This window comes from Salvia miltiorrhiza, unplaced genomic scaffold, assembly GCF_028751815.1.
Source record: "Salvia miltiorrhiza cultivar Shanhuang (shh) unplaced genomic scaffold, IMPLAD_Smil_shh fragScaff_scaffold_8_1, whole genome shotgun sequence".
NCBI lineage: Eukaryota > Viridiplantae > Streptophyta > Magnoliopsida > Lamiales > Lamiaceae > Salvia > Salvia miltiorrhiza.
Window position 1 is genome coordinate 442,347 of NW_026651489.1, and position 27,527 is coordinate 469,873.

At 37.5% G+C, this 27,527-nt stretch overlaps 2 long non-coding RNA genes across 2 annotated transcripts; both read right to left on the reverse strand.

Annotated features, from left to right (window-relative positions):
- Window positions 1-20,189: 20,189 nt before the first annotated feature.
- On the reverse strand, window positions 20,190-21,135 carry LOC131003191 (uncharacterized). The gene is made up of 2 exons (XR_009094574.1): window positions 20,542-21,135; window positions 20,190-20,491 (listed from the first exon to the last, which is right to left on the reverse strand). It is a non-coding gene; the product is annotated as an uncharacterized LOC131003191 (long non-coding RNA).
- A 2,282-nt stretch (window positions 21,136-23,417) lies between these two features.
- On the reverse strand, window positions 23,418-27,527 carry LOC131003183 (uncharacterized). Its single transcript, XR_009094572.1, has 3 exons — window positions 27,176-27,527; window positions 24,264-24,324; window positions 23,418-23,759 (listed from the first exon to the last, which is right to left on the reverse strand). It is a non-coding gene; the product is annotated as an uncharacterized LOC131003183 (long non-coding RNA).

The window sequence follows — 27,527 nt, forward strand, 5'->3', positions numbered from 1 at the left end:
TCAAGATCTCGGTGACTTATAAATCTTAATACTAATAAGTATTCAGATATATATGTTAACTCGTATATCACTTTGACTTACTATGGGCGAGAGTTAAATGCTAACTCGAGTACTCTGTATCTTGGGTGATAGCGGTTAATATATGATATTTGATTATCTGTATTAGTACCCGTATCCGGTATAGGATAATGACATCCCCTTAAGGAGCTCAATAAGGTTTATTACGCTAAACCCTGCATGTTGATTAAGTTCAGGCGTAATAATAAAGTTTGAGTGGTACTGCTTAAGGAATTATTAAGAGATTAATTAATTTAAGCTGTCAGAGCTCTAATTAATTAATGGATGTCGGATATTTTAAATACGGAGATTTAATAAGTCTAAATACAAGCCCCGACTCATCACCGGCAATAAAGGGGTAAGTCAGTATCGGTTCTCTAGTGGAATGAACTGATATTTATAAATTAATTATGGTCTGGGCTGACCATAGATAAATTAATTTATTTGAGGCCCATCTTTATTCCTTGTATCTGGTCCCTGGGCTGGCCCAATGTCTCCTAACCCAAGTAGGGCAGATTTTCGGCCCTCACTAGAAACTGGCGCCCCCTCCTCCTTTTCTGTATTATTAAATACAGCTGTCAGCTCTCAGGAAAACACACTGATAAAATTAGGGTTTTGAGAGCAGAGAGAGGCGCAGGAAAACGTGAGGTGATTTCTGTCTTGGGAATTTCCATAGCTCATTGTCCATCCAACGTTGGGAATTGAGCGGGATACAGTCGAGAAGATCAGAGCTGGAGTCAGATTTTCGCAGGAAACCAAGTTCTGGCAGTCTTCGTAAAACGGCCATAACTTCCTCCACAGAATCCGATTCAGACGACTCAGGCGGCCACGGAAAGCTCTCTCGAAGACGAAGAAGTCGTATTTCTGGGCGAAATACGATTTGAGGACGTTTGAGGCGTCAAACGGAGCGTTGAAGTTGGCTGATCTGTTCAGCGACAGATTGACGAATTCTTCTGCATTCTTCAGGTATTTCTGAACTCCAACGTGCAGCTGTTAAATTCATAGGAGCATGTTAGGATTAATCGTTGTATGATAAATTAATAATAATCCAAGAAACGATCATCGAGCAAAGCGGAACGTTAATTCAGTTTAATATTCCTTCACAATTGGCCTCGATCATGCGAGAAGTCCAACAGCTCAAGATGGAAAAGATGGAAAATTCTCCAGTTCAGAGCTCAGCGCCGCCAATGACAACTCAGCCAAATCCTACTCTGCCGATGTCAGCCCCGCCGAATCCAGCCATGCAGTACGTAGAGCCGTGTGGTATATGTGGAGATTTCAGCCATGGAGCCAATGAGTGTCATAGAATGGGAAAGTTTACTCCGGAAGGACAAGCTGAGGTCTATGCGGCACAAGGATTTCAAAGCTACAATCAAGGGCCAAGCAGACCATATGGGCAGAACATGAATCAAGGTCAACATAATGTCAATGGAGGATGGAGAAGTCAGCCGAATGCTGGATGGGGAAATCAAAATTTTGGGGGAAATCAATATCGTCGACCACCCCAAATGGGCTACCAACAGCAACCACAATACTTCCCTCCGCAGCAAGGCTCTTCTCAACCATATAGACCGCAATACCAACACCAACAATCAGCCCCGCAGCAGAGTGCACAGCCCATCCCACCACAGAAAACATCTCTCGAGGATACCTTGCAAGCCTTCATGGAGATCAGCAAGCAGAACATGGAGATGACTAAGCAAAATATGGAGTCTCAAGCATCCACCATAAAAAGACTTGAGACCACCGTAGGGCAACTGTCGGACACCTTGAATCAATTGCAACAACAGCAGCAGCCCGGGAAATTTCATGGTCAACCTCTGCAAGCTCAGCAAGCTTTAGCTATCACTGCTCTCGAAGAGCAGACTTGGATACCGGAACAAACATGGATTCCGGAGCAGACCAGGGTACCAGAGCTAACGAGGATGCCAGAACCGACTACGGTACTAGAGCAGAAGAAGGTAACAGCGCTGCCCAGCCCAGCCCTGCCGAGTGCAGCGCTGCCCAGCTCAGCACTGCCAGATCCAGAGTTGCAAAATTCAGCCCTACAGTTTTCAGCTATGGAAAGTCCAGCTCTGCAGAATCCATCTCTGCAGAGCCCAGCCCTGCTGAAACCAGCCATGCAGAATTCAGCTATGCAACCTTCAGCACTGCAGATTCCAGCACTGCAGAATCTAACACTTCAGAATCCAGCTCTGCAGGAGCCAGCTATGCCAAGTCTAGCTCTGCAGCATCCTGACATGCGTAGTTTAGCTATGCAAAATCCGGCCCCGCAGAGTGCAGCCTTGCCAAGTGTAGCATTGCAATGGTCAGTCATGCCAAATCCAGTTCTGCAAAACTATGGCATGAGAAAGGCACCTAAGCTGATAAGGACGCCAGAGCTAAGAAGAGCACCAGAGCTGAGACGAGCGCCAAAGTTGATAAGGCGGCCAGAGCTAACTCTCCACAAGTCCACTACGCCGTATCGACCACCGAAAGTTGTCCAACGCTCCAGCCCACCTCTGCCACCACCGATTGTTGATCCAACCCAACCATTACCGAAGCAAGGAGATCCTGGCAGCTTTATTCTTAGTATTGGTTTGGGTAGAGTTGGAGAGTTCTCGGGAATGTTAGACTTAGGTGCGGCAATCAATGTAATGCCGTTTGCTATTTTTCAGAAATTGGACAGAAAAGAAGATGAGTTGAAATGCACGAATACGAGAATTCAGCTAGCCGATGGCGCAATTAGCAGCACCCGTGGCGTGTTAGAGGATGTCGAAGTCAAGGTGAGAGGAATTAAAGTGCGGGCAGATTTCCTGGTGCTTGATGTAGGGCAGGGCGTTATAGGAGAGAATGGACATCTTGTTATACTCGGACGGCCTTTTATGGCTACTACCCAGACTCGCATTGATGTGGGATCTGGAACTGTGAGTATGGCGGGGTCTGGTAGATCGGTAACGTTCTCGGTTTTCGATAAGAAGCCTGTTATTCCTACCTCTTTAATGCATTTTTGTTCTTTTGTTGAGATTTCTGACCATGTGGAAGAAGTGGGAATTTTCAGCGCTAACAGTCTTCTACCAACTCTATCCAGCACTCCAGCTCTGACTACTCCGCCAACTATGACGAAGGACGCCAGCGCTGCACATCTTTTGCCAGTTCTGACGAGCCCAGCGCTGCCCATCCAGCCTGCTATGATGAGCACTTGCCAGAATTTTACTAAGGAGAATTTGATGAGCACTGGCCCGGAAGAAGAAAAGGAGACGCCGGTTCTCAGATCGGCAGAGCTGTCTCGGGAGAAAGAGGGTGTGTTGCTAAAGGATGTGTTTGACCCTGGTGAGAATGCTAAGAAGAATTCCAAAGTAGACGGTCACCGCATGAAACCCTTCTATGGGCATTTGAGTACTTCGAAGGTGGTGGAGCTTCCAGCTCTGCACGATCCTCACTGATGATTCAAATCTGAAGTCGGGCTGGAGACTTTAACTCTAGTGCTTGGTGGGAGGCAACCCACCGTTGGTTTGTTTATGTTTTTCTTGTTTTGTTTTTCTTGTTCTTTCTTTATTTTTAGTTGTGTGTTTCGTGTTTTTCCTAAAGTTTCGGTTGCTTTGCGGATACTATGATGCTTGGTGTGCATGTCTTGTTTTCAGCGCTGCAATTCTCAATATGCCGCCAGCGCTGCTGCCACCACCGCTGCTGCACTTCTCCGCGCTGCTCTGCCAGCGCTGACCTACTTCAGTGTGGGCACTTTCCACTCTGCACAGACCACGAATCCCACTCTTCACCGCCTCGCACGATGCTTCAGTTCTTCCATGCCAATAATCAGGGACGTTTTCTCAACTCTTCTTATTTCTTTTGTGCCCTAAGGACATGGCATGCTTTAAGTGTGGGGGGTGTTTTATTGTGCTTATGCTTTCAATTGGGCGAGATTAGTCTTTCTATGCTTAGTTTTTGGTCTCGAATCTTGCTATTTTTTATGAATTTGTGGAAGAGTAGATGGTTTTCGATGCGCGTTTCGGGTTTGTGAATGAATGGTGGTTATTCTTGTTTTACTGTTGATATGTGTTTTTTGATTGTGCAAAGAATTTGAGTTTTGTTGCAACACGATTGTAAGTAAGTAAAACGTGATTTGTCCAGTAGATGCTAGAAGGAGTGTTGTCATTGTGATTGCCTACGATCGTATCTTATCTGTGAAATGTGAAAAATGTTGGACAAATTGCCAACCCTGAAAAAGCCAGCTCTGAAACATCTGGCCTATTCTGAAAACGTGACAGCTCTGAGTCTCTGCTCCTCTAGTCTAACTATGAGCATGGGAAACCACGTGAAAAGACTTTGGAGTACATCCAAATGGTTTTTATTTCACGAATTATGGCTCAACTGTCGAAATCTCAAGCACACAAAGTGTGAAAAATGGTGATACTGATTATAAAGGCGATCACATTAGGGAATTCACTTCTAGCGGAGAATTGGGTCTGATCGAATTACTTACATTACTCTTTTGTTGCTTCTTAAACTTTGAGTTACTTGCATGATCGAGAGATGTGTGTTGATTGTAAAATTTTGAATTGAGTTTGAGAATGTTTGGATGGAAATTAGCATTGTTGAAATCAAAATCTTCCTAGGATTCATATGGATTTTGCTTGAGGACAAGCAAAAGGCTAAGTGTGGGGTGGTTGATTTATGCCTAATTGTTCTAATTTTAGGGGTTTGCATGTGCATATTTTAAGTTAAATCTTCTGGAAATTGGTGCGTTTTATGGTGTATTTTATGCTTTGCAGGAGATTTAGGATTTCGAGATGAAGAGTGCAAATTTTGGAGAGTTTGGACTAAGAATTACGTTTTTGTGCATACTCTGGCACGTCAGAGAAGCGAAGCCCCGCATGCCAGAGCAGTGAAATGGGAAGCTGATAAACATGCATTTTTACCTCTTGGTGTGTCATTTTTTATGCTTAGTTGTGAGGATTTTGTGTGTTTGATAGTCTATTTGAGCTTATATTCGTTTATGGTCAAAAACTTGTTACTTGCTTGTGTTTGAACGAATTTTCAGAAATAATGAAGCCGCATTTTGAAGAATTGGCTGAAATACAAGTTTTAGTTCATCTCGAGAGGAGTTCGTGAGCGCAAACAGTTCGTAAATCGGAGTTCGAACGAGAGAGAACGAGCCAAAACACAATCGCTGCGCAAAGCTGTCAGGAGATCTGTTTCGTCACGCGGGCCAGCCATGCGGCCGCGCGACGTGGCCGCGCGAGTCGCCGTATTTCCGCCCAAAATTCGTTATTTTAGCGATTTTGGGTATTTTTGAGAGCTACAAGACCTAGGGCATATAAATACTCCCCAAGAACTTATTCTCTGCACCTTTTTATCACCATCTATCATATTTTACTTTTCCTGAGAGCTGAGAGAGACGGAGAACGGAGCGAGAGCAAGAACTGAAGATTCTCGATTTTACTACGGTTTTTCTTGTTGGATGTTTATTTGTTTTATTGAGAATTGTATTCTAGTTCATATGTCTATTTGTGGCTAGAATCCCTTTTTTTCCCAGGGTTTAGGGAGTAAACATGGTTTGAATTTCTGACTGTTTGATTCAATTAATTGGATTGTTATTCCTTTCTATGTTCTTGTTTTAATTGTTTGCTTTATTGATTGGCCACCAATTTAGCATAATCATAGGTTTTAATTTGAGATCGGGAGATGATAATCATTACCTGAACTAAGAACATAGAACACGTTTATTTTAATTCTAAAGGGAATTGATAACTGTGAGGGCGTTAATCCTAGGAACTTTTAGGAGTTACATGTTAGAAGTGCGATCCAGGGATGGTAGCCTTGCATGTAATCAACGGTTTGTGTGCCACGGGAGTGGGTATGAACTAGATTAGAGATTGCCTTAGAAATCATCTTATTAATTGAATTGAACATGTTAGTTAGGAGAATCTGTTGAAACCTTTGCCTTGGGAAATCTTCTCTTATCTGTTTCTCTATTTCACAGCTTGATTTATTTTGTTACCAGTATTTATTAAATTTTTTTAGTTTTAAAAACAAAACTCTTAATTTCGTTTGTCCAGATAGAGTAGAATAATTTAGGATAGGAATTGGTTAATTCAGTCTCTATGGAATACGACCTTGCTTGCTACTGTACACAATTGCACCCGTACACTTGCGGCGTGTTAAATAAAATAGCGAACAAGTTTTTGGCGCCGTTGCCGGGGACTGATTTTTATCAGTACTATCTGTTGATTATTTGATACTAATCTGGATTATTTTTTTTTGTTATTTTTATTTAGTTTCTCTTTTTTTCTTTTGGTTCTTATTTTTTGGTTCTGGAGTTTTTCCAGGTAGTGCATGAGCAGCTATGGAGATTTTTGATAGCATGGGCACTACATGCTATCAATGGCGAGCCGAGAGGGTATATTTGGAGAATGTTGCTGCCACCACAAATTCTGGTTCAATTACTTTGTTAGCCACTCAAATCGCTGCATTGTCTTCCAAGATAAATGCTTTGAGTATTGCTAAGATGGAGTCAGCTGTGAAAAATCCGATGATGATGGAAGAGGCAAATTTTGTCAGCAATTGGAATTTTAGGAATTTTCAGCAGGGTGGATTTCAAAGAGGACAGCAGGGAAACAATCAGAGTTGGCAACAGTTCTATCATGGAGAGTGCCCGAATAACGCGCTTCAAGCTCCACCAGGCTTCTCTGTCACCAATGGAGTCATCAATGAGGAGAAGAAGCCTAATTTGGAAGAGCTGCTGATGAAATTTATCTCCAAGTCGGATGAGAGGATGGAGAAGCTTGAGTCTACCACTGCTGCTTTAGGGACTCGGATGAAGGTATTTGAGACTCAGATGACTCAAGTGACCACTGCTATTAGCAATCTATATCAGTCGGGCCAATTCTCAAGCAATACTATGGTGAGTCCAAAAGAGCAGTGTATGACCGATGAGCTCGAATGTGATACTTCATATAAAGAGCCTCAAGCGATGGAAGAAGAGCAAGAAGTTCTGAAAGTTGAGATGAGCCTGAAGGATGAAAATTTTAAAAGTGTTGAAGAGCGTGATGTCCAAAATGTAGTTGACACTTGCATCGACCAAGAGAAATCATTGAAGGCTTGTCTCTTTAGCTTTTATCTAACTCCATCTTTTGATTTTAATTTTGATTCATCTGATGAACACTTTTTGGAGTGTGGTAGTACTTTTGATTGTTCACAGGATGACCATAGTTTTCAAGAAATTTTGAAGGTTGGAAAACCACCTTATCATTGGTTCGCAACAGATGATGTACTCAAATTTGATGAAAAGTGGCCACCACCTACACCTGCTGGATCGTCGAGCTAACGACGTTAAAAATAGCGCTTATTGGGAGGCAACCCAATCTTGGTTAGTTCGTTTCTTTTTGTTTGTTAGTTTGTTTTTGTGCCCCATAAATCCTTTTCAAACTTATTATCCTTGATGGTGAATAAGTTTGGGGGGGATGTGTCTTCGTGGGTGCATTTTTTGTTTTGGTTGTTCTTGTTTGTTTTGTCGTTGAGTTTTCTTAGTCTTGCTTTGGTGGTTTCTCTGTGATGATACCTTGGTGGAGATATGAGTTGTGTAGGGATTTGGATGGATAACTGGCTTATGATGATTTCTGTTTAAAACTTGTGAAAGTGCATGCGTTTGTGTCGATATTGTTGTGATTGAGCATGATTGATGAATGATAAGCGTGGTCTCTATGTGTTTGCAATCAATGAAATAAGTTGTGAGTTTTGAGCCTTAACTGTCACCATTTTAATTTACAGTCTTATTTCTTATTCTTGAGTGATTGTTCGAGCATACTTGTGTCTCACTAGAACTTGTCTTGGTTTCTCCCTCGAGGTCACATAGTGTGCTTAATAACTTTGAGATGATAGAAGACCGTCTTTGCTACCTTATATATCCCATCTTTATCCTATATCTTTATATGATCCTAGTTCACCCCTTTTGAGCCTTATTATCCATATTCTTTGATTTAGCCTTGGGTGGGAGCTTGGAAATTGTTGAAATGGAATAGTTGGTTTGTGGAGATGAATGATCATGAGTTATGTTTTTTTTTGTTCTTGATTGAAAAAAATCCTAGTACCCTGACTTGTTTGAAAAAAAAAAAGAAAAAGAAAAAAAGAAAAGAGTTTAAAAAAGAAAAAGAAAGAAAAGAGGTCCATAGAACGCTTTAGAAAGTCATAATGTCATGAGGAATAATTGATGAGCTGTGATGGTTTTGTATTGAAAATTTTAGTTTATGGGAGGTGGAGGATTGTGTTGAGTAAGAATGCTATAAGGTTGGTGATTGTGCTACATTGAGAGTATTTATTAGTCACTTAGCCAAATATATCCTACCCTACCAAAGAGCCTACATTACAACCCTCAATAAAGACCTTTTTGATCTTGGTTATAGGAGCACACATTGAGTGGTGGAGATGTGAGACGATTGACAAGCTTATGGTTGAATACTTGTTCTGCTTGAACTGAGCGTATACACGTCCATGATCTTGATTGATACACTTGAGAGTTGAGAGTTATTAAATTCTTTATCTTTTGGTGAGGATTGCAATTCATTGAGACCATAATTTGAAGTTCATCATGAGTGTGATATCTTGATGATAGGAGATACAAATGCATGTTGGTTTTTTGTTGACAAATCTGAAACCACAATGTTATCCACTTTTCCCTGCGCTCTTGTTGATTCATTCTTGATTCATCTTTGTATTGTCCGAGGACGGACAATAGTTCAAGTTTGGGGGGTTGATAAACATGCATTTTTACCTCTTGGTGTGTCATTTTTGATGCTTAGTTGTGAGGATTTTGTGTGTTTGATGGTCTTTTTGAGCTTATATTCGTTTATGGTCAAGAACTTGTTACTTGCTTGTGTTTGAACGAATTTTCAGAAATAATGAAGCAGCATTTTGAAGAATTGGCTGAAATACAAGTTTTAGTTCATCTCGAGAGGAGTTCGTGAGCACAAACGGTTCGTAAATCGGAGTTCGGACGAGAGAGAACGAGTCAAAACAAAATCGCTGCGCAAAGCTGTCAGGAGATCTGTTTCGTCACGCGGGCCAGCCATGCGGCCGCGCGACGTGGCCGCGCGAGTCTCCGTATTTCCGCCCAAAATTCGTTATTTTAGCGATTTTGGGTATTTTTGAGAGCTACAAGACCTAGGGCATATAAATACTCCCCAAGAACTTATTCTTTGCACCTTTTTATCACCATCTATCATATTTTACTTTTCCTGAGAGCTGAGAGAGACGGAGAACGGAGCGAGAGCAAGAACTGAAGATTCTCGATTTTACTACGGTTTTTCTTGTTGGATGTTTATTTGTTTTATTGAGAATTGTATTCTAGTTCATATGTCTATGTGTGGCTAGAATCCCTTTTTTTCCCAGGGTTTAGGGAGTAAACATGGTTTGAATTTCTGACTGTTTGATTCAATTAATTGGATTGTTATTCCTTTCTATGTTCTTGTTTTAATTGTTTGCTTTATTGATTGGCCACCAATTTAGCATAATCATAGGTTTTAATTTGAGATCGGGAGATGATAATCATTACCTGAACTAAGAACATAGAACACATTTATTTTAATTCTAAAGGGAATTGATAACTGTGAGGGCGTTAATCCTAGGAACTTTTAGGAGTTACATGTTAAAAGTGCGATCCAGGGATGGTAGCCTTGCATGTAATCAACGGTTTGTGTGCCACGGGAGTGGGTATGAACTAGATTAGAGATTGACTTAGGAATCATCTTATTAATTGAATTGAACATGTTAGTTAGGAGAATCTGTTGAAACCTTTGCCTTGGGAAATCTTCTCTTATCTGTTTCTCTATTTCACAGCTTGATTTATTTTGTTACCAGTATTTATTAAATTTTTTTAGTTTTAAAAACAAAACTCTTAATTTCGTTTGTCCAGATAGAGTAGAATAATTTAGTATAGGAATTGGTTAATTCAGTCTCTGTGGAATACGACCTTGCTTGCTACTGTACACAATTGCACCCGTACACTTGCGGCGTGTTAAATAAAATAGCGAACAGAAGCCAGAGAAATGCTCCAGATCCAGAGAAGTCATTCAACAGAGCAGCAAAATGGGAAGCCAAAGAAATCCGCGGAATGCCAGAGGAGCGGAGCCGACATCTCCAGAGCAGAGAAATCAAAGCCCAGAGCAAAGAAATCAAAAGGCCAGAGCAGAGAAATCAAAAGTCATCGCAGCGAAGTCAGAGCAGAGAAACCAATCGCCAGAGAAATGAAAAGCCAGAGAAATCGAATCCCAGAGCAGCGAAGTCAACTCGCCAGAGGAATCACTCGCCAGATAAATCACTCGCCAGAGAAATCAACATATCAGAGCAGACAAGTGCGCTAGAGCGGAAGCCGTTTCTCTGGGGAAAGCCGCGATTTCCGCCAGAGTGGAGATTACTTGCTGAGTACGCCAGCTGGACTTACCTAAGTATTACACGATTCTATTTCCTTTAAGAGTCCAGCTTTGCATGGTAACTTCCATGGTGATCCATAGGGATTCGAAGTCTATAAATAGGGCCATACTTTTCATTGTAATCATCATCCCTTGCCCTAGTTTAAGGCGCCATCTTTGAGATCTGTTGGCATCCGAAGCTTAGGATTTTACTTGCTTTCTTAGTGCTTTCATAGTTTCGAATTTTATTGTTTTTAATTAGGTTTCAATTTAGTTTTATTTAGTTTTTATTCTTGGATTGTGATTGAGTGACACAATTGCACGTTCAAGGATTTTACGGTATTTCGTATTTCAATTCAATTTATTTCTGTTTAATCATGTTTATGCTTTTCGTTTATGTTTATGCTTTCTTTTTAATTATGAAATTTTAATTATGCACTTTAGTTTCACGCCTAGATTAGTTGGTTTTTAATTTACAAGTTTTTAATTTCTTAAGTTAGGTTTAATTTGAGTTGCTTAAATTCTTGCCTAGGTTAAGTTTAAATTCAAGTCAAGTTTAATTTAAGTTTAAGTTTAAGTTTAAGTTTCAGTTTTTAAAATCAAACTCTTTACTGCTTTCTTTTATTGCTTTTTCTTACGATACTACTAAAAGCCCTTAAAGACTTTCCTTGAGAGATGACACTGGGTCAACTTACCATCACTAGGATGTCCTTGTTCTATTGCAAGTCAACTTAGAGGTGTTTCTAGTTAAGTCACCCATTCAACTGGGAAAGAGCACATCTTCAAATTCTTGCTGAAGAAAAGAGGGAAACTCACTCTTCCAAACACTTACGATAAGGGGCAAGAGTGTCATCCTTGATCCTACACAGCACGAATTGGATTCAATGTTTCTGGAAGAACACCATCAAAGTTCCTTCAACAATTCATCTTTTTGAAGGGAAAAAGAGCTCAACCAGAGTGATTTCCAGTATGATCAGTGAATCCCCTGTTTCAGCTACAGAGGTTCACTACAGAACTCGAGGCTCGGTCAAAAGGAACCTCGACAGTCTCACAACTCCAGCCAAGATCTATCTCGATTCCCCTCCGCCGCAATCCAAAGAACTTTTTGAGAAAATAGCGAAAAAGACATCAAAGGACTTACCGATTCCGGGTGGCGAAACTTCTCTTCAACCACCATCATCCTCTGTTGATCCTCCTCAATTTCAAGAGGAACAAATACCACACAAGTCACAAGCAGCTGATAAAGAAGAAAGTCCAACAGAAGAGCTTCAACCTCCTCTCACCGGATTCTTCCAATTCTGTCTCGAAAGCTTCAACAAAAAGGTCAAGTTTGCTGAACCTGCTGATATCAATGCTGCATCATCATCCACCGTGACGCCTCTTGCACTTCTCAAGAACTATCTGATGCTCCTTGCTCAACATTATGTCTCTGCCACTTTTCCTTCAATCATGGCAACCAAACATGCTGAAGAGTTTCAAGACCTCATCATCTAATTCTTCTTCATCTTCGTCAAGACTATGCCCAGATCCAAATTTCAAGGAATTGACAAAGTTCTTACGGACACTGAAATGGAAGCTTTCGAGGATAGTGTCTTTGATAAATTTAAAGTCACAAATCTTTGGGATGCAATCCATGACTGGTCTCCCAACTTCAGACAGTACCTGATCTCCAAAGGTCTTCTCAAGGAAGATCTCAACAGTGATGAGGAAACTCACCTTGAGTCTCCAAACCGTCAAGCTCATCATTCAGATGAAGCCACAAGGAATGAAGCTGCAGCTGATGAAGTCCCAAAGTTTGCAAAATCCTCTTCTGACGAGGAAATCCAACTGTTGAAGGATAGGCTGCTTTCACAAGAAAATGAGACCTATGATCTCAAGGTCAAATTTGCCTTCCTTGAATCAACTATCATGAATCTCCAACATCAATTGGGGATTCAGACCGAAGGCGGCGAAATGCCCGAGTCTCACGACCGCAAGAATCTTGAAGAAGACAAGAAAGGAAAATGGAAGGAAGCTACAGTGACATTCGAAACTCTAGAGAAGAAAACAAGCAAGAGACTTCGCATCAACTGAAGACAAAGGAAGGTCCAGGATGTCATTTGTTCTTCTAATTCATACTTTTGTAATTGATGATTCTTGAATCTTTGTGATGCTTTGAAACTGTTAGATCTTTTGTTATGTTTGTTAATTTTAATGACTATTTTTTTTTTCCAGTAAATCTCTCTTTTACTCTACTGGCTATCACACTGATGGGGAACCCTGTCCTTTTGTTTTCTGCATATTAATTTTCTACTGATTACCGCTTCTCTGTGTCTCTCATTTTTTTTTCCTGACTGATTATTGGGAACTTGACTGAAACGTTCTTAACTGTAACTGATAGGAACTGAGATGATTTTTCAATTATTAACTGGTGACCAAGTTTTTCTTGATGATTAAGATCTATTCAAATTTTTTTTACATATCTTTAGTTCTGATCTTTGCATGTTTTGATCTCCGCCCCTTTTTCATGATTATGAGATTACGTCAAATATTATCCATCATTTAAATCTCTTGTTTTAAGGAATTTATCTGATGGACATTTATTATGGATTTCAAAATTCATTAAATTCGACTTGGCGCGCGGATTTCAAACCGCCGATGTCTTTTCATTTACCCTAAGTAACTATTTATCTTCCACGACCACATTTAATCACTCTCTCTCTCTCTCTCTCATCTCATCAACACTTTTGCACTCTCTCTCTCTTGCATGCAATCTGACCACTAATCCACAAAACCTACTGTGAGATTGTCTTGTGCAAACTCTATCTCCTGCAGATACAGCAACAATGGCCAAAACTGATGGAAAGAAGTCCGGCACCAAGGAAATCGACTGCACCACCAGAAGTATCAGATACGAACAGTCGGTAGACACTTCATCATTTCAGACGAAGCCGAAACACGCTAAAGCAGAAGAGATCCTGAATCAACACCGATGGATGACCTTCGTAACCAGATAAGCAAATTACTTTCTCACTGATGCTGTCAAACAATTCTATCAGAATCTGCGATTCAACGATTCTGGTGAACTCCTCTCCACAATTATCGTTTTCACGGCGTCAGATTTCTCAGACAAACAAGAGGAAACTCTCAATGTTACAAACATTGTCAGAGAACTGTTCAAACTCCCGAACAGTGGTCCGTCTCTCTCATCACTATCAGATGAGGAAGCCAACGTTGCTCTCAAAACGGCAATGAAAGAGCCAAATGAGTCCACTGAAGGGACTCTTGTTCTATCTCTTCTTCAGCCTAGATTATCTCTGTTAGGCAAAATCATTCAGAAATGTTGGATTGGTGCGACGGGAACTCCAGACAAGGCGTCTCAGCCCCAGAAGAATATCCTGGCCGCTCTCTTGAAGGAAGGACCCTACAACTGGGAACAGGCTTATCTCAATCTCCTCTTCAGCGAGCCTCGCAATTCCAAGCCTCCAAACTTGCTTCGATAAGGAAACAGGGTCTCTCAAATCATTATCCAGGGGACGAAGAATTTTTCCTTAGTTTTCTGGCCGAAGATGCTGTCATTCTCTGATAGCTTTCGACTCTTCAAGGTAGCAAAAGGTGGACCTAAGCCTTCCAAGAAGGCAAAGGTAATTATTGTCTCTTCTCCTGAATCTTGTGAGTCGGAACGCCCTAAACCTCCCAGTACTGAACATTCCATTCCCCATGCCACAAATGTACCTCGTCGCCCTTGCTCATCTCTCCCGAAATGTGCATCCAAAATAGCCACCAAATCAAAATCCAAAGCTGTTTCCAGAATTCCTCCCTCTCCCAAATCTAAAGGAAAAGTTGTTCTACAGCCTCCATCAAAACCAACTCCCACTGGTTCATCAATAAAAATCCAAGTAGTTGCAGCTATGCAGTCTGAAGCCAGACGAGATGTATCAAATCACACACGGCATCTCCTTGGTGATTTTGATACTTCTCTAGAAGTCTACCAAAATCTTCATAGACTTCTTACCTACACCTTTCTGAAGACGGCCCCCTGCCCTCAGGTCAACAATCTTCAACTGATGTTATTGAGGGCATCACAGAAACTCCTCTTCCTTCGTCTCTACCAATCCTCTCAACTGATGAGCCCACTCATGCCGAGGGCCACAACATCAGAAAAGGACGCACCTTTGCTCCTTCATCCCCCACGAATGAAGAAGTTATCCCTCCTGCTCCAACCACAACCACTGATGCTGCGACTTCGTCTCATGGAGCTTCAACTTCTCAAAGGGAACCAAGGGCTCCTCATGTTCCTCCTGAGTTGCCAGTTGAATTCATCGAACTCCCTCGCCGACTGGGAGTCATTCGATATGACTCAGACAATGACACTGACGGATACATCACTGAATGGAAAATGAGAGAACCCGTCAAGTGCCAGTTCATCATCCCTGAAGGCACTGAAAATCCAATTGCTGCTTTGCTGGAAGTTATCTCTGATCAACAGTTTGAAATTGAAGAACAGGTCAAAGATGACATGATCAATCATGATGCTCGCATCACCTCTCTTCGCCGGAAAATTCTGAAAGCAGAAATTGCTCATCTTCAGCTCGAACAAGACTTGGTTCCACTTCAAGCTGAATTTCCAAAAGCCCAAAAGGACATCACTGAGCTGCAGCAACAAGTCTTGGAAGTAGAGATAAAGTCCAAGTAACAACTTCTCGATTTCCAAAATCACATTGGAAAACTGCTCAATGAGTTCATGAAAGATTTCATGACTGCAACTGATGCTAAACTTATGGTTGCAGAAGAACTTCGTCCTATCCTTGCTCGCCTTGCAAAATTTGAAATTGAGCTTAACGTGGTTCGCGAATCGTCAAACTCCACGCTCATTCATTCAATGCTCTACGACATCAAAGATCTTCAAAGGAAAGTCAACTCTTTCCCTGGAGATGATGCCAAAAAGGGGGAAGAGTACTTGGAACCTAACCTTCCTGCAGATTTGGCACAGGCTTTTGCCAAATCCCAAGATGTCTTCTCACGCACTACCAATCCCTCTGCTCAAGCTCCTTCTGCCTCAAGAGAATACAGCAGAAAGAGATCAAGAGAAGAAACCTCATCACCTAGAGACCTAGAGCCCAAGGCCAAGAAGGTTCTCCATATGGGTGAAGATATTCAACAACCCTTCCCACAAATGCTGCGAGAAGAACAACGATTGAAGCAGTATATCAGTGAAGGACTCTTGGTATCCTACATGGATAGATTTGATCGTCAAGATCAGTGGATACCAACTGACATGAATGAATGGTAGAAAAAGATGAAATAATGCTACACCAAATGGGTTGTCTTCGCCAATCTCAATAGGAATAGGGATTTCCAAAAAGAAGCATGGAAATAATTTCTTGTGAACTGGCCTGAAAGAACAATGGTTGAGAGAATGCAATCTGCTCAAAGAGAAGCTGGAATTCCAATCTCCAATTCCCTGAAGACGACGATTTGTCCTCCGAGAATCAGAAACGACGTCAATAGAGAATCCATCAAAAGAGAAGTCAAGAGCATCTGCAACAATTGAAATGTGCCTACAAACCCCAGTTCAGATGATTTCAACAAAATCAGGAAGGTTGTATTCAACTTGTATGGTCAGAAGCCTTAATCTTTAGTTTTGGCTCTTCTTTGTTGTTTCTTTCTTATTCATGTATTTAGAACTGATATCTTATCGGTCTTGCTTCTTAAATGAAATGAACTTCTCTTTGACCTCAACCTGAAGACAATGACTTTTTGTCCAGGCTCTGATTATTGTTTTTCAGTCATGTCCCTGTTTTGTTTTGTTGAACTGTTGTGTTCTTTCTTCGAAGTACAAGTTTTAGGTTCTATTGTTAAGGGGGAATAGTATTCACCCTGGTTAATAACTTGTGCTTTGAGTTTAGTCTTTTTCTTGCTTAGAACTGTTGTATGGTTTTGGCATCATCAAAAAGGGGAAAATTGTTGGGAACTTAGTGAAATATCCTATTCCTTGTTTTGATGATACCAAAATCATTAGGTTTCTTTTGTAATAGACTAGAACTGCTTGAACTCAAGCGTTAGAGTTCTTTTTCTAGTTTAGTTGTTGTTCAGAAGACGGAAGAACGAAGGACTGAAGACTGAAGTTGCCGACTGAAGCATAAGTCGAAGAATCAGTTTTGACTGATTACTTAATGCGAGCCACGTGGAATCAGCGGACTGATACTAAAGTCAAGTATCAGTTAAACATTATTCCTCGGACTGAACCTCCAACGTTCAAAGGAAGCCACGCACTTCAGAAGTACAGCCTCATTAAATGCAGAGATCTCAGGATCATCCTTTCTCTACAGAGGTCATTCCTCTTTGGTGATTACCTTTTCAGAGATGTTGCATCTCCTGCTCTTCAAAATAGTCATTCTCACCAAACAAGGAACCTCGAAGATTGAAGCCTCAACCCAAGTTCGAATTTCTCTCTAACGGAAGAAATCTTGAAAACCTCCGCCAACGGATCTATTCAAGACTTCTTCTATAAATAGCGCTCGAGGATCACTTCAATCTTCACCGATTCAACAACACAAGCTGAAACGCTGCCAAAATCATTACTCAGCCCAGAGCCTAAGCTCTCCAAAGTTTGAATTGAAGAAGAGAATCCGTAAGCCAAAAATCAGTCACTGCTAATTACACATATTCTCTTAGACCTTAGGCAAACCTTGTTTATCCAAAGCCTAGGTCAAACTAACTCCAAAGAACTTGTTCTTTGAAGTTTAGTTGGCAAGTTTTCAAACCTCTCTTCAACCGACCGAATTGAGTGTTTATGTGAAAAAGGAGTTCAGACAGGTGTTCTATCTCCGTGAGGTCCTAGTGCCCAATGCGTGCTAGGAGTGAGAAATCCAACAAGGTGTGTTGGTACTGAAGATTGGATCTTCAGTTGTTTTGGTTGTGTGTACCCGCAAGCACACGTTCAGGTTTGTTGTGCACCCGTAAGCACGAGCATCGGTTTGCAGTGCACCCGTAAGCACTTGCCAGTGAAGTTGTTGGTCTGATTAACCGACCGTGGATGTAGGAAGTGTTTTCCGAACCACGTAAAAATCTCTGTGTTATTTATAGCTTTCAGTATTTACTTTCTTACTTGTGATCTTCCCTTCGTAAACGGAAAACTGATTAATAGCAAAGAGAAACCTAAAGACTGACAACGTGCTTAACTCACAGGCTATTTCGAAATAAAAGTTTTCTGTTGCGTGTGTTATCAGTCTAACCGATCTATCTTCTGATAGTCAGTAAGATTTATAACATCTCTTTTTATCAAACTCGACTGAAGCCTTACGTGCATCAGTTAAGGTCTTTAGACTTAACTGATAACTCTTTACTGAAGAGTATTCAGTATCAGTGGTCAACCCTGTTTTGGTCAAAACTCTTTTCAGTAAAACAGGTTGTGTGAGTTTGTGTTTTGAGGTTTCGTTTTGATCTCTTGTAAAAATCAAAAATAGCCAATAGGTGTATTTCCCCCTTCCCCCCATACACCTATTCGAGACCCTCCGGACCTAAAGAGAAATTTCATAATGGGTAAAGAGAAAGAGACAAATATTATAATACCTTTTACTGGAGAGAAGAGATTCCAAAAGAAAAAGATTAAACATTTTGGAATAACTGTGAAATGACGTTTCTTTGAATATATGTGCAAATGACGGTTTTAAAAAGAGTGTGACACGTAGTGCTGCAGATGTCATTAACTAAACATGAATCAACTATGAATTGAAAATTTTAATAATAGATTAATAGCCGTGAAAATGATTTTTCTGAAATTTTAGATTAGGTAGTGGGGTAGTGGGTTGAGTAACTTATGAATTTAATCTGAATTAATAGATACAATTTCTAATTTGCCATAAAATTGGCTGCAAAAGTAATATTGATAAACTCCTTTTTCATATAATACTAGTACACCCACCCGTGCGTTGCACGGCGAATATCGAAATTTAACGATATGTTTAAATAAATAAATATAAATATTAAATAAAAAATTAAAATACATAGCAAATGCAAAATATATTTTTAAAATAAAATAAAATAATCCACATCATGTGCCCAATAAAAATCTGAATTTGAAACGTAAATTTCCAAAATTCAACGTAAATTTCCAATTTTATATAATTGTAATAAAGACCACATATAGATTTTTTTCAAAATCCATTTTCAGGATTACTATTATTCTATACCTTTTCATACACATTAAGTCAATTTTACAGCATGTGCTTTAATTTACGCAAATATTAACGGAGAATGAAAACATTCATTTCTCAAGTAGTGAAAACATTCGTATGGTATATGCCCATATTTATATGTCGATTTATGGGCAGTAAATAAGAAATTATATGTGGTGTCTTTACTACTTTTAATTGCATGAATCATAACTTTTTGCTTTCACTGTTTATATTTTCTAATTAATCTTAGGTCAACTTTGTGCCTGAAATATGCGAAAGTCTTTTTCAATATCAACCATACCGCCCACACGTCTACATCCACTCTGTTTTTCATCAACAATTCATCATATGTGAGCTTCCATCTGTTGAAATTTGAGCATCTATCTGTGGTAAATTAAACATGTAGCATTAAAATATCCTTGACAAATAATAACTACGACGATCATGACATTCTTTTACCAGGTGTGTTTTGTTTATAAGTTGTAGTGAACTGGGTTGAAGAACTGGTTTTTTTTATTCAGAAGCACCTGGCTTAATTATTAAGGAACTTTTTATTAATTAAAGCAGGAGCTGAGCTTTCACAGTTTATTGTCCAATATTTACATCTATGCGTGTTGCTAACAAACTATATTAAACCTATTGTCAAACCATATGCCTAGACAATGCTACATGAAATGTTATTGTATCAGCTTCATCATTCTTTTTCTTTCTTTATCTTATTCATTAAGGATTGCATAAGAGAAAAGAGTGAAAGTAGGTACCCATAGCTAGAAGACTTAACAAAGAATTGAGGGATGGAAAACTCAAAATCACTAACTTTAGGAGATGCCCTTTTTGCGAGGGTTACAGGAGAAGTGAGTATAATTTGTTAGAGCTTGAATGACATGCATCTAGAATTGCAATGGAATAAAAAATTAAAGTGCGCCCTTTAGGGACCAAGCTAGGCACTTAGGATTGCTCAAGTAATTGGATCGTTATGGACATGGGGAGAAAAGACATTTCTATCAACAGAATATATGCAGATGTCAAAGACTCTATCATGTATTCAAAAAGAAAATTTAAGGAAAGACATTTCCTTCATGTTCGCATTGACTAATCAATTGGAGTTGAAGAGTAAGAAATGTGAAGAGATGAAGATTAACATTAGCAAGACTGGTTTAAAAGGAAAACATGGCCCATAGTTACAATGAAGGTACTATATGTGCCTGCTGAATTCTCTTACAGACATGCTTTATTTCATATTCTTCTAGATGCATTCGACATATTCTAGCAATTTATTTCTGCCATTGTTTTCAAGAGATGAAGAGAATGCAGAATGTTGCATCTTGTGAGCTTAGGAAAATTTATAAGGAGCAGAAGAGAAGTAAAGAAAAACTGGACAGTTGGAGAAAAGAACTCAAGTTAAGAAATAAATAAGTCATCAACGTTGAGCTCTGAATGAGAGTGAGAAGAGGAAACAGGATAACCAATAAAATGAGGTGCTGCATTATTTTGGGTTTGCTTATATCATCAAGGAACATAAAAAAGCACATCACATCAGTAAAGATTTTGCTTGCAAGATAAGCGGGATAAGTAATTGATCAATAAGTAATTAATCAATAAACAATGAAATGGTAAAATTTAATACGTGGCTTTCTTCCCTAACTTCTAAAATCAATCTAAACATAACACCTCTACAAATTACCTTGCCAAATTAGGGATAACACATCTACTTGTAATGAATGATCCAATAAAAGCTAACCTCTCTTTCACTCTCATACACACATACATACAAATCAAGTAATAACTAACATCAAACATACCATTAGAGCTATCAGCTCCTTCTGCAACTTGCAAAACACATTGAAACTGATGCCGATAAGCAAAACACATTAGAGCTATCAGCTCCTTCTGCAACAGAATTGGTATCGGCATGATTGGGAGAAGAGTCGAGTTAATACCTTTTTGTTGGTCTGGAAGTTCAATAACATCTTCGAGTAGTGTCCCTCAATCATCGCGGGGAGGACTTCTTCACCGTTTTTGTCCGGACACAACCCATTGCGGTAGCAAGATTCTGAAGGCGAGAATGAGGAGATTTTGCTACATCCAACACAAAAATTATTAAACTACTCTCAAATTGTTCAGTCTTTCTAGCATTAACAATGAAGATAGAGTAGACTTTTCTGGGCAGAGAGGATATAGAGAACGATGAGAAAAAAATTAATCTCAGATCTGTTCCTCCGATCATTCTACTTGAAAACGTGTTTTTATCGATTGGGAGAATTGCAGTACTATATCCGTTGAAATTGCACCAATTTATGAGAAATATCGCTGCAGAGATTGTGAGAACGTGTGGGAATGGAGAGAGAAGCTTATTATAACTGTAACAAAAAGAATTTGCATAGTTGCTTCAGAGATATTGTGAGAGGACGTGCGCGGAAGTGTAGAAGAGGGAGAGAGAAAATTGTTGATTAATTCTATAACCATAACTTTAAGAATTTGCGATTGAGAGAACGTGTGGAAGAAGAAGAGAACGTGTGTGAGAAATCATAACTTTAAATTTTGTCCAGAAAAAGTATCCGTTAAACTGCTGTTTTATATAATAATAGTATGTGCCCGCTCGTGCGATGCACGATCATCATCGAAATTGAACGATAATTTAAATAAATAAATAAAAATGTTAAACATAATATATATATATATATATAGAGAGAGAGAGAGAGAGAAGGGTTCAACACAGAAGCTAAATATTGTGGAGAATAGAGAAGTCGTAAAATATAAACGAACAGATCTATAATTTTAATGAACAGATCAATGTACCGCATGAACAACAATTTGCCCCGGGTTCGAATCCTGCTGGTGGCGAGTTTTTCTATATTTTTACTAAATACGTCTGTTCATTACTTATGTTGATCTGTTCGTAAAATATATAGATTTATTCGTTCTCTCGAAAAAGATAATTCTTTGTTGAACTCAACCCTATATATATATATATATATATAAGTAAATATAAACATAAATGATCTCAATAAAAAATAAATTATTCACAATATAATCTCAATAAAAATATCAATCTGAAAACATTCGAATTTTCAATTATTGAAATAGCAATTAATTGATTTAATTGATAATGTGTATAAATTTATAAATAAATAAATTATGAAATATCAAAAGCAAGTATAGATGATAATGAGTATCATTATGGATCATATAATATTCTAAGATGTACAAAACTATTTATTTACATATAGTATAACTGTAGTTTAATATAGTTTTCGAATGCATATTTATGAGGTCATTTTGTTTATGCTCAAATTTTAAAATAAAGTTACAATGTATGCATTTTTTTTTCAATTGGAAAGTGAAAAAATAAAGGGTTTAACATGAGATATGTGTCGTTCATTTTCCAAAATAAAATGTATACAATTTCAGTAAATTTAAATAAATGTGCTACTAAAAAATTAAACTCTTCAATTTACTTTTATTTTTTATTTTTAAAGAAAATCGATAATGGTTCTCTAATTACTGATTTTCCAATGAGTAATTTTGAAGCTTAAAAATTCGATTTTTAAGATATACTATATATTAGTTTTTTATCTACAAATTTATATTAATATAAAGTTGACCTTTAAAAAAATATTTTTAAGCTAAAGATTTCTAAAATGAACAAATATAAGTTTCATCATTGTAATTGCATTAAACTGATATAATAAAAATATAAATAGTAAAATATAAAAAATACTGATCTATAGTAAAAACATAAAAAATAAAATAAAAAAATATGGAAAAAGGAATGAAAGAACCGTGAATTTTAAAAAATGAGAAATGAGAGAGGAGATGATAGAGGAGAGAAGAGAGAGGAGAGAGAAAAAAATTATTTGGTGACTTTAAACTATAATAACTTATTGGTTTTAAATTTATTTTTTATAATTTTTACATCAAATTAAAGATATCGTCATTATCTTTAATTTAACATCCATATTGAATATTTTTTTTATAAATTAAAGTTGATGAATTTAAAAGAAAATCAAATTGAATAAATATATTTGAATAGTATTTGAATAGTGTTTTAAAAGAGAGAAGAGAGAGGAGTAATATATTTTGTTGAATTAGTGTGAACGTGTGAAATGAGTTAGTGGTGTTAATAATTTTTTGTAACCTTCATATTAAAAGTATTATCAAAATTGCCATTCAAATCAATTTCAAATTGATTTGAAATCAATTTCTAATTGAAAACTGATGTTTTAATATAGTATAGATATAGACTAGTACGCACGCTTATGCGATGTACGGCGAACATCGAAATTAAACGACATTTTAAATAATTATAATTTATAATTCGTTCCAAATCTATTATTAGTATATGCGACATTTTAAATAATCATAATTTATAATTCGTTCCAAATCTATTATTAGTATATGCAAATTTGAGAGTAATAATTGATTAATTAGAAAATTAAATTCAAGGTGCAATACATATGTAGGATGAAATACTACACATAACTATTTATATAATTTTCATTCAAGGTGGAGTATGATTAGAAAACAATATGAGACAAAAGTTATGAGGAAAACAAGAACTAAGGAGAATTGATTAAAAAAAAATGATGAAATTCTAGGTATTTTCCTATTGAAAAGAAGATACCACAATCAAAGAAAACCATCATATAAAATAGTTTGATGCAAACGAACTTGTTTACTCACTCCAATCTCATGTATCTCATATGTTCAAATGACTCGATTGCTCTTGTTATTCTCGCGTAAATAGTTTGATGCAAATATTAAGTATTGCAATACAATTATCGATACAATGATGAAATTAAATGATGTTGTGGGTTATGATTTTTTAAAAAGGAAAATTAAATAAAGCCCATGTTATAACTTATAATCATCCTAACAACCAAAAAATATAATTTTCCAAATATAATTGACCTAATACACAATAAAGATTATAGCTCAACATATATTTGAGAAAAGATTTAACCATGACCATAACATATGATTAGATACTACTTTACAATTGATATGCATATATATTTCTTTTAGAAGAATCAATGGAACCTTACGACTAAATCAACAAAAATAACTTATGCTTTCAAATATCAGTAGAATTTAAAACAACTATGGCAAACATGTGCCAATACGCGTCTGATTGTTTTACCCCTTCTCTATGTAAACCCTGTAAGAAGTGGCAAATACAAAGACAAAATCAGTAGTAGTTGTAGAACAAATTCAGTTATGCGAACAGTAAGAAGAAGATAGGCAGCTGTTGATGTTAAGACAAATACAAAACTCATTGTGTGTCTCAGAAGAGGATGGCACCTTACCACCATAAGCATACATTCCATGCCAATAGTGTCAGCAAGAACTTTCATGAAGCCATGTAGGATATATATTATTAAAGCCAAAGGCTCTACAATTGTAGATAAACACTATCTGATTTCAATAGGGATATAGTAGTCATGCATGTAAATGTAGTGCTTCTCATGAGACAAAAGCTTTTCACAATTTCCACTTGGAGAAAAGTTCTCTTACACATCCACAACAAATGAATGGCAAGAAACATAAGTGATGTGAGCAACATTTGTTCTTAAAGGGCAGCATAGTCTAAAACTATGTTCTTAGTATTCACTACTTCCGTTTCTCATAACGAAGATGAAAATTAACTGCGGTAAAAGATTACCTTTGTCTTGAAGTTATTAGAAGCTTTTGAAGTGGCATAAATTAGGCTTCCAAGAAGATGCCTGCGATTGAGACATGCAAAAGATGATATATTGATCATGGATCCACCTTGTCGACCATCACGCATGCATGCAGAGACGTACTTTGAAACCAATTCAGATATGTTATAATGATGATATCCCATTTAAAAACAAAACTGCCAAATAAAATAACTAATGATCAATCGATCATTTAAAAACAAAACTGCCAAATTTGGCGCAAAAAAAAAAGTTGTTTCAAATTGTGTTTTCATATATTAATAGATTAATCAAATGGAAAAACATTAAGTTTCAAGTCTACATAGAATTATTATTAGAAAATCATAGTTTCCTCAAGACTGCTGACAAGTTAACAATTCTTTATTTGCAACAATCTGTAGATGATAAACACTCATTTTGCTTAGTTTATATGGTTTGTACTCTGCGTTTTAAGTCGATTTTATGCTCATTTCATTGTCGTTTGGAGTTTATTGCATATTAATTCATGATTTCACGGTCGGGTGTAGTTTTGGCTGTTTTGATGCAGGAATGAGTGTTTCTTGGAGCCTGATTAGTAAGGAATATGTCTAAGAGAAGATATATGAGAAAATCGAGCCCGAAAATCAAGAAAGGACGAAGATTCTGAGCTAGGGGCGAGAAAAGGGAAATCTCAGTGGTCAAACAGCCGTTGACTGCCGAGTTGATATTTTTGAAGGACAGGATCGGCGACCAGTTCGACGGGCGCCGTTTCGGTCGCCGAATCCCCTGGATGAAGTTAACACATGGTTTTTGGAACTCGGCGGTCGCCGAGTTTGGAGGCAAATGGAGAGGAATTTCTGGAACAAAGCGACCGCCGATCCGGGATTTTTGACGGGTTTTTCCGGATTTTTGAGTTATTTTCGTTTTCAAACTTTGTTTTTACCCTAAGACTATAAATAGGTCTTCTTTTGACCTATCTAGGGTTCCACACATTATTCTCTAGTACTATAGCTTTAGTTTTGCATTTGTTTTCCAGTTTTCAAGGCTTGGATCAAGATTGAAGATTCAAGCCGCTACAATTATTCTTATTCGATTTTTATATAATTCAGTTCTTTCAATTGCGTTCTTATTAATTATGTTTATGCTTTCTTTCATTATGTCTGGCTAGTTTCGTTTAGCTTATTCTAGGGTTTGTAAATAGTTGATTGAATTTATGTAATTAATTTGTTAATACTTGTGTGCCTTCCAGTTTATGATTCATAATTTCTGGTGCTTGAATTCTTGTGAATTATCTGATCAATAGTTTGCATGTTTAGCTACTCGGTTTTAGACCTAACGGAGATAATTGTTTAACGGATTCAGGAATGTATGATATGATTTTAACCTTGAGACCTAGCGGAGATAGGTGGATCATAGGGAGCTATTCTTAGGAGCTATTGGGAGTTAGTAGATTTTCTTGAGACCTAGCGGAGATAGAAAATATACTAATCTACGATCGTTGCTGCTCTAGCGAGAGTAATTGATTAATTAAGTGATCTCTCATCATAACTGGATTAAACTGGTACATAGGATTAATAGATTAATTGTGTAGATTTAGTTAATGAATTTAATACCCTAGGATCAATTGTTTTTTCTTTATTTGATTTAAATATTTACTTTGTGTATTCTTTTGTTTGCATTTTAGTTTGAGTAATTCGACCTCTATTTTCTGTTGCATGTCTACTATTTTTATTTACTTAGGAGATAGCTAGAGTGATTTCGATATTTCAATCCCTGAGTACTACAATTGCACCGTGTTAGTTGCGGTTTAGTTTCTAGAAAAATAGTACATCAGTAGACTGAATGAGGACATGCATTTAGGCAAGAAAATCAGTCATAAAAGTTAGGAAATCATTTAGTCGGGAAATAATGATACAAATCTTGGCATAGGATCCATTGCCACAACTTTCTATTTGATCACGCCTTGGCATGAAAATTACTATCTTTTGAAATATAAGTCACAAAAAATGGAATCTCTCATTATACCATAAAGGTTTCTCTCATACTAAATAAATACATAACAAAATGAATTCATCTGAGATAATGAAAATCTGTTGGCTATATGTTTCTAGCTCAGTAGCAACCTACAAAACGAAATAGGTATTTATTCAAGTGAAACAAAAATTTCATTGTGTCACGTTGTATTTAGTGTTGCTAGAGTACATCAAATTTGATTAAAGTAGAAGATTTAAAGTGCATCTCGAAATAATTTGCAATTTGTTAGATTTTTCTTCTATGCCAAAAAGTCTCCAAAACTCAAAACAAAGATCAGATAACTTAAACTATATATGACACACAGTAAAGATAAGCATTGATGTTGAGGAGGAGGAGAGTCCATCATTTTTGAAGAAAAATTGGAGAAATTTTAGCTTCTGCAATTATGGCCTGCAAATTCAAGGACTAATATTCATCAAGTTCCACAAAGGCCAAATGCTAAATTAATTGCCAATATATTATAATCATGTTCACTAAAACTCCCATTCAGAAGGATACGAAAACTGATACGACGTCAAATTGGAGAAAAGGATGGAAAATTGATACAACTTCACCACAATAACGCAAAAATATTCTTCAGCAAAATATCACCTAAGTCTAACAGACCAACTATCCATTAGAACCCCAAATAATGCAATTCTCCTAAATTCCTCTAACAATACATAAACGTTTAAGAGGTTCTTCACCAAAATCCAAATTTAATTAGTACTATAATCAAATATTTAAGAATTTACCTAATATTACACACAAATTGTGCAGTCTTTCTAGCATTATTCCTCCAAATCGGTTGAAGAGAAAAAGAATAAATTCTTCGAAGATGAGAGATTGAAAGGGTAGAGTACTCTGGGTGAAGAGGACATGAAGAAATGGGAAAGAATTTAACCTCATTGATATCTTCCTTAGCGTGTATTGATCGTCACTATATGTGTGATATCCTGATTCTGGTCTCACGCTCCTCATCTATGCTTCTTCTCCCATTAAAATTACTCATCTTATTGTTCTCCATGATTATTTGAATCTCATTTTGTGCCTCCCATGTTGTGCTTCAAAGGAAAAAAAAAATAAAAATAAAAAAAACAAACAAAACAATTGTCGAAAGGAACAATGGAGAGAAGTTAGAGATTCTTCCAATCCTTTGTTGAAATATAAACTTGATTTTAGAAAATATTAATTTGTATAAAGAAGTATCTAGAATTAAAAAGAACAAATTAGAAAAATAAAAGTAATATTAGTGC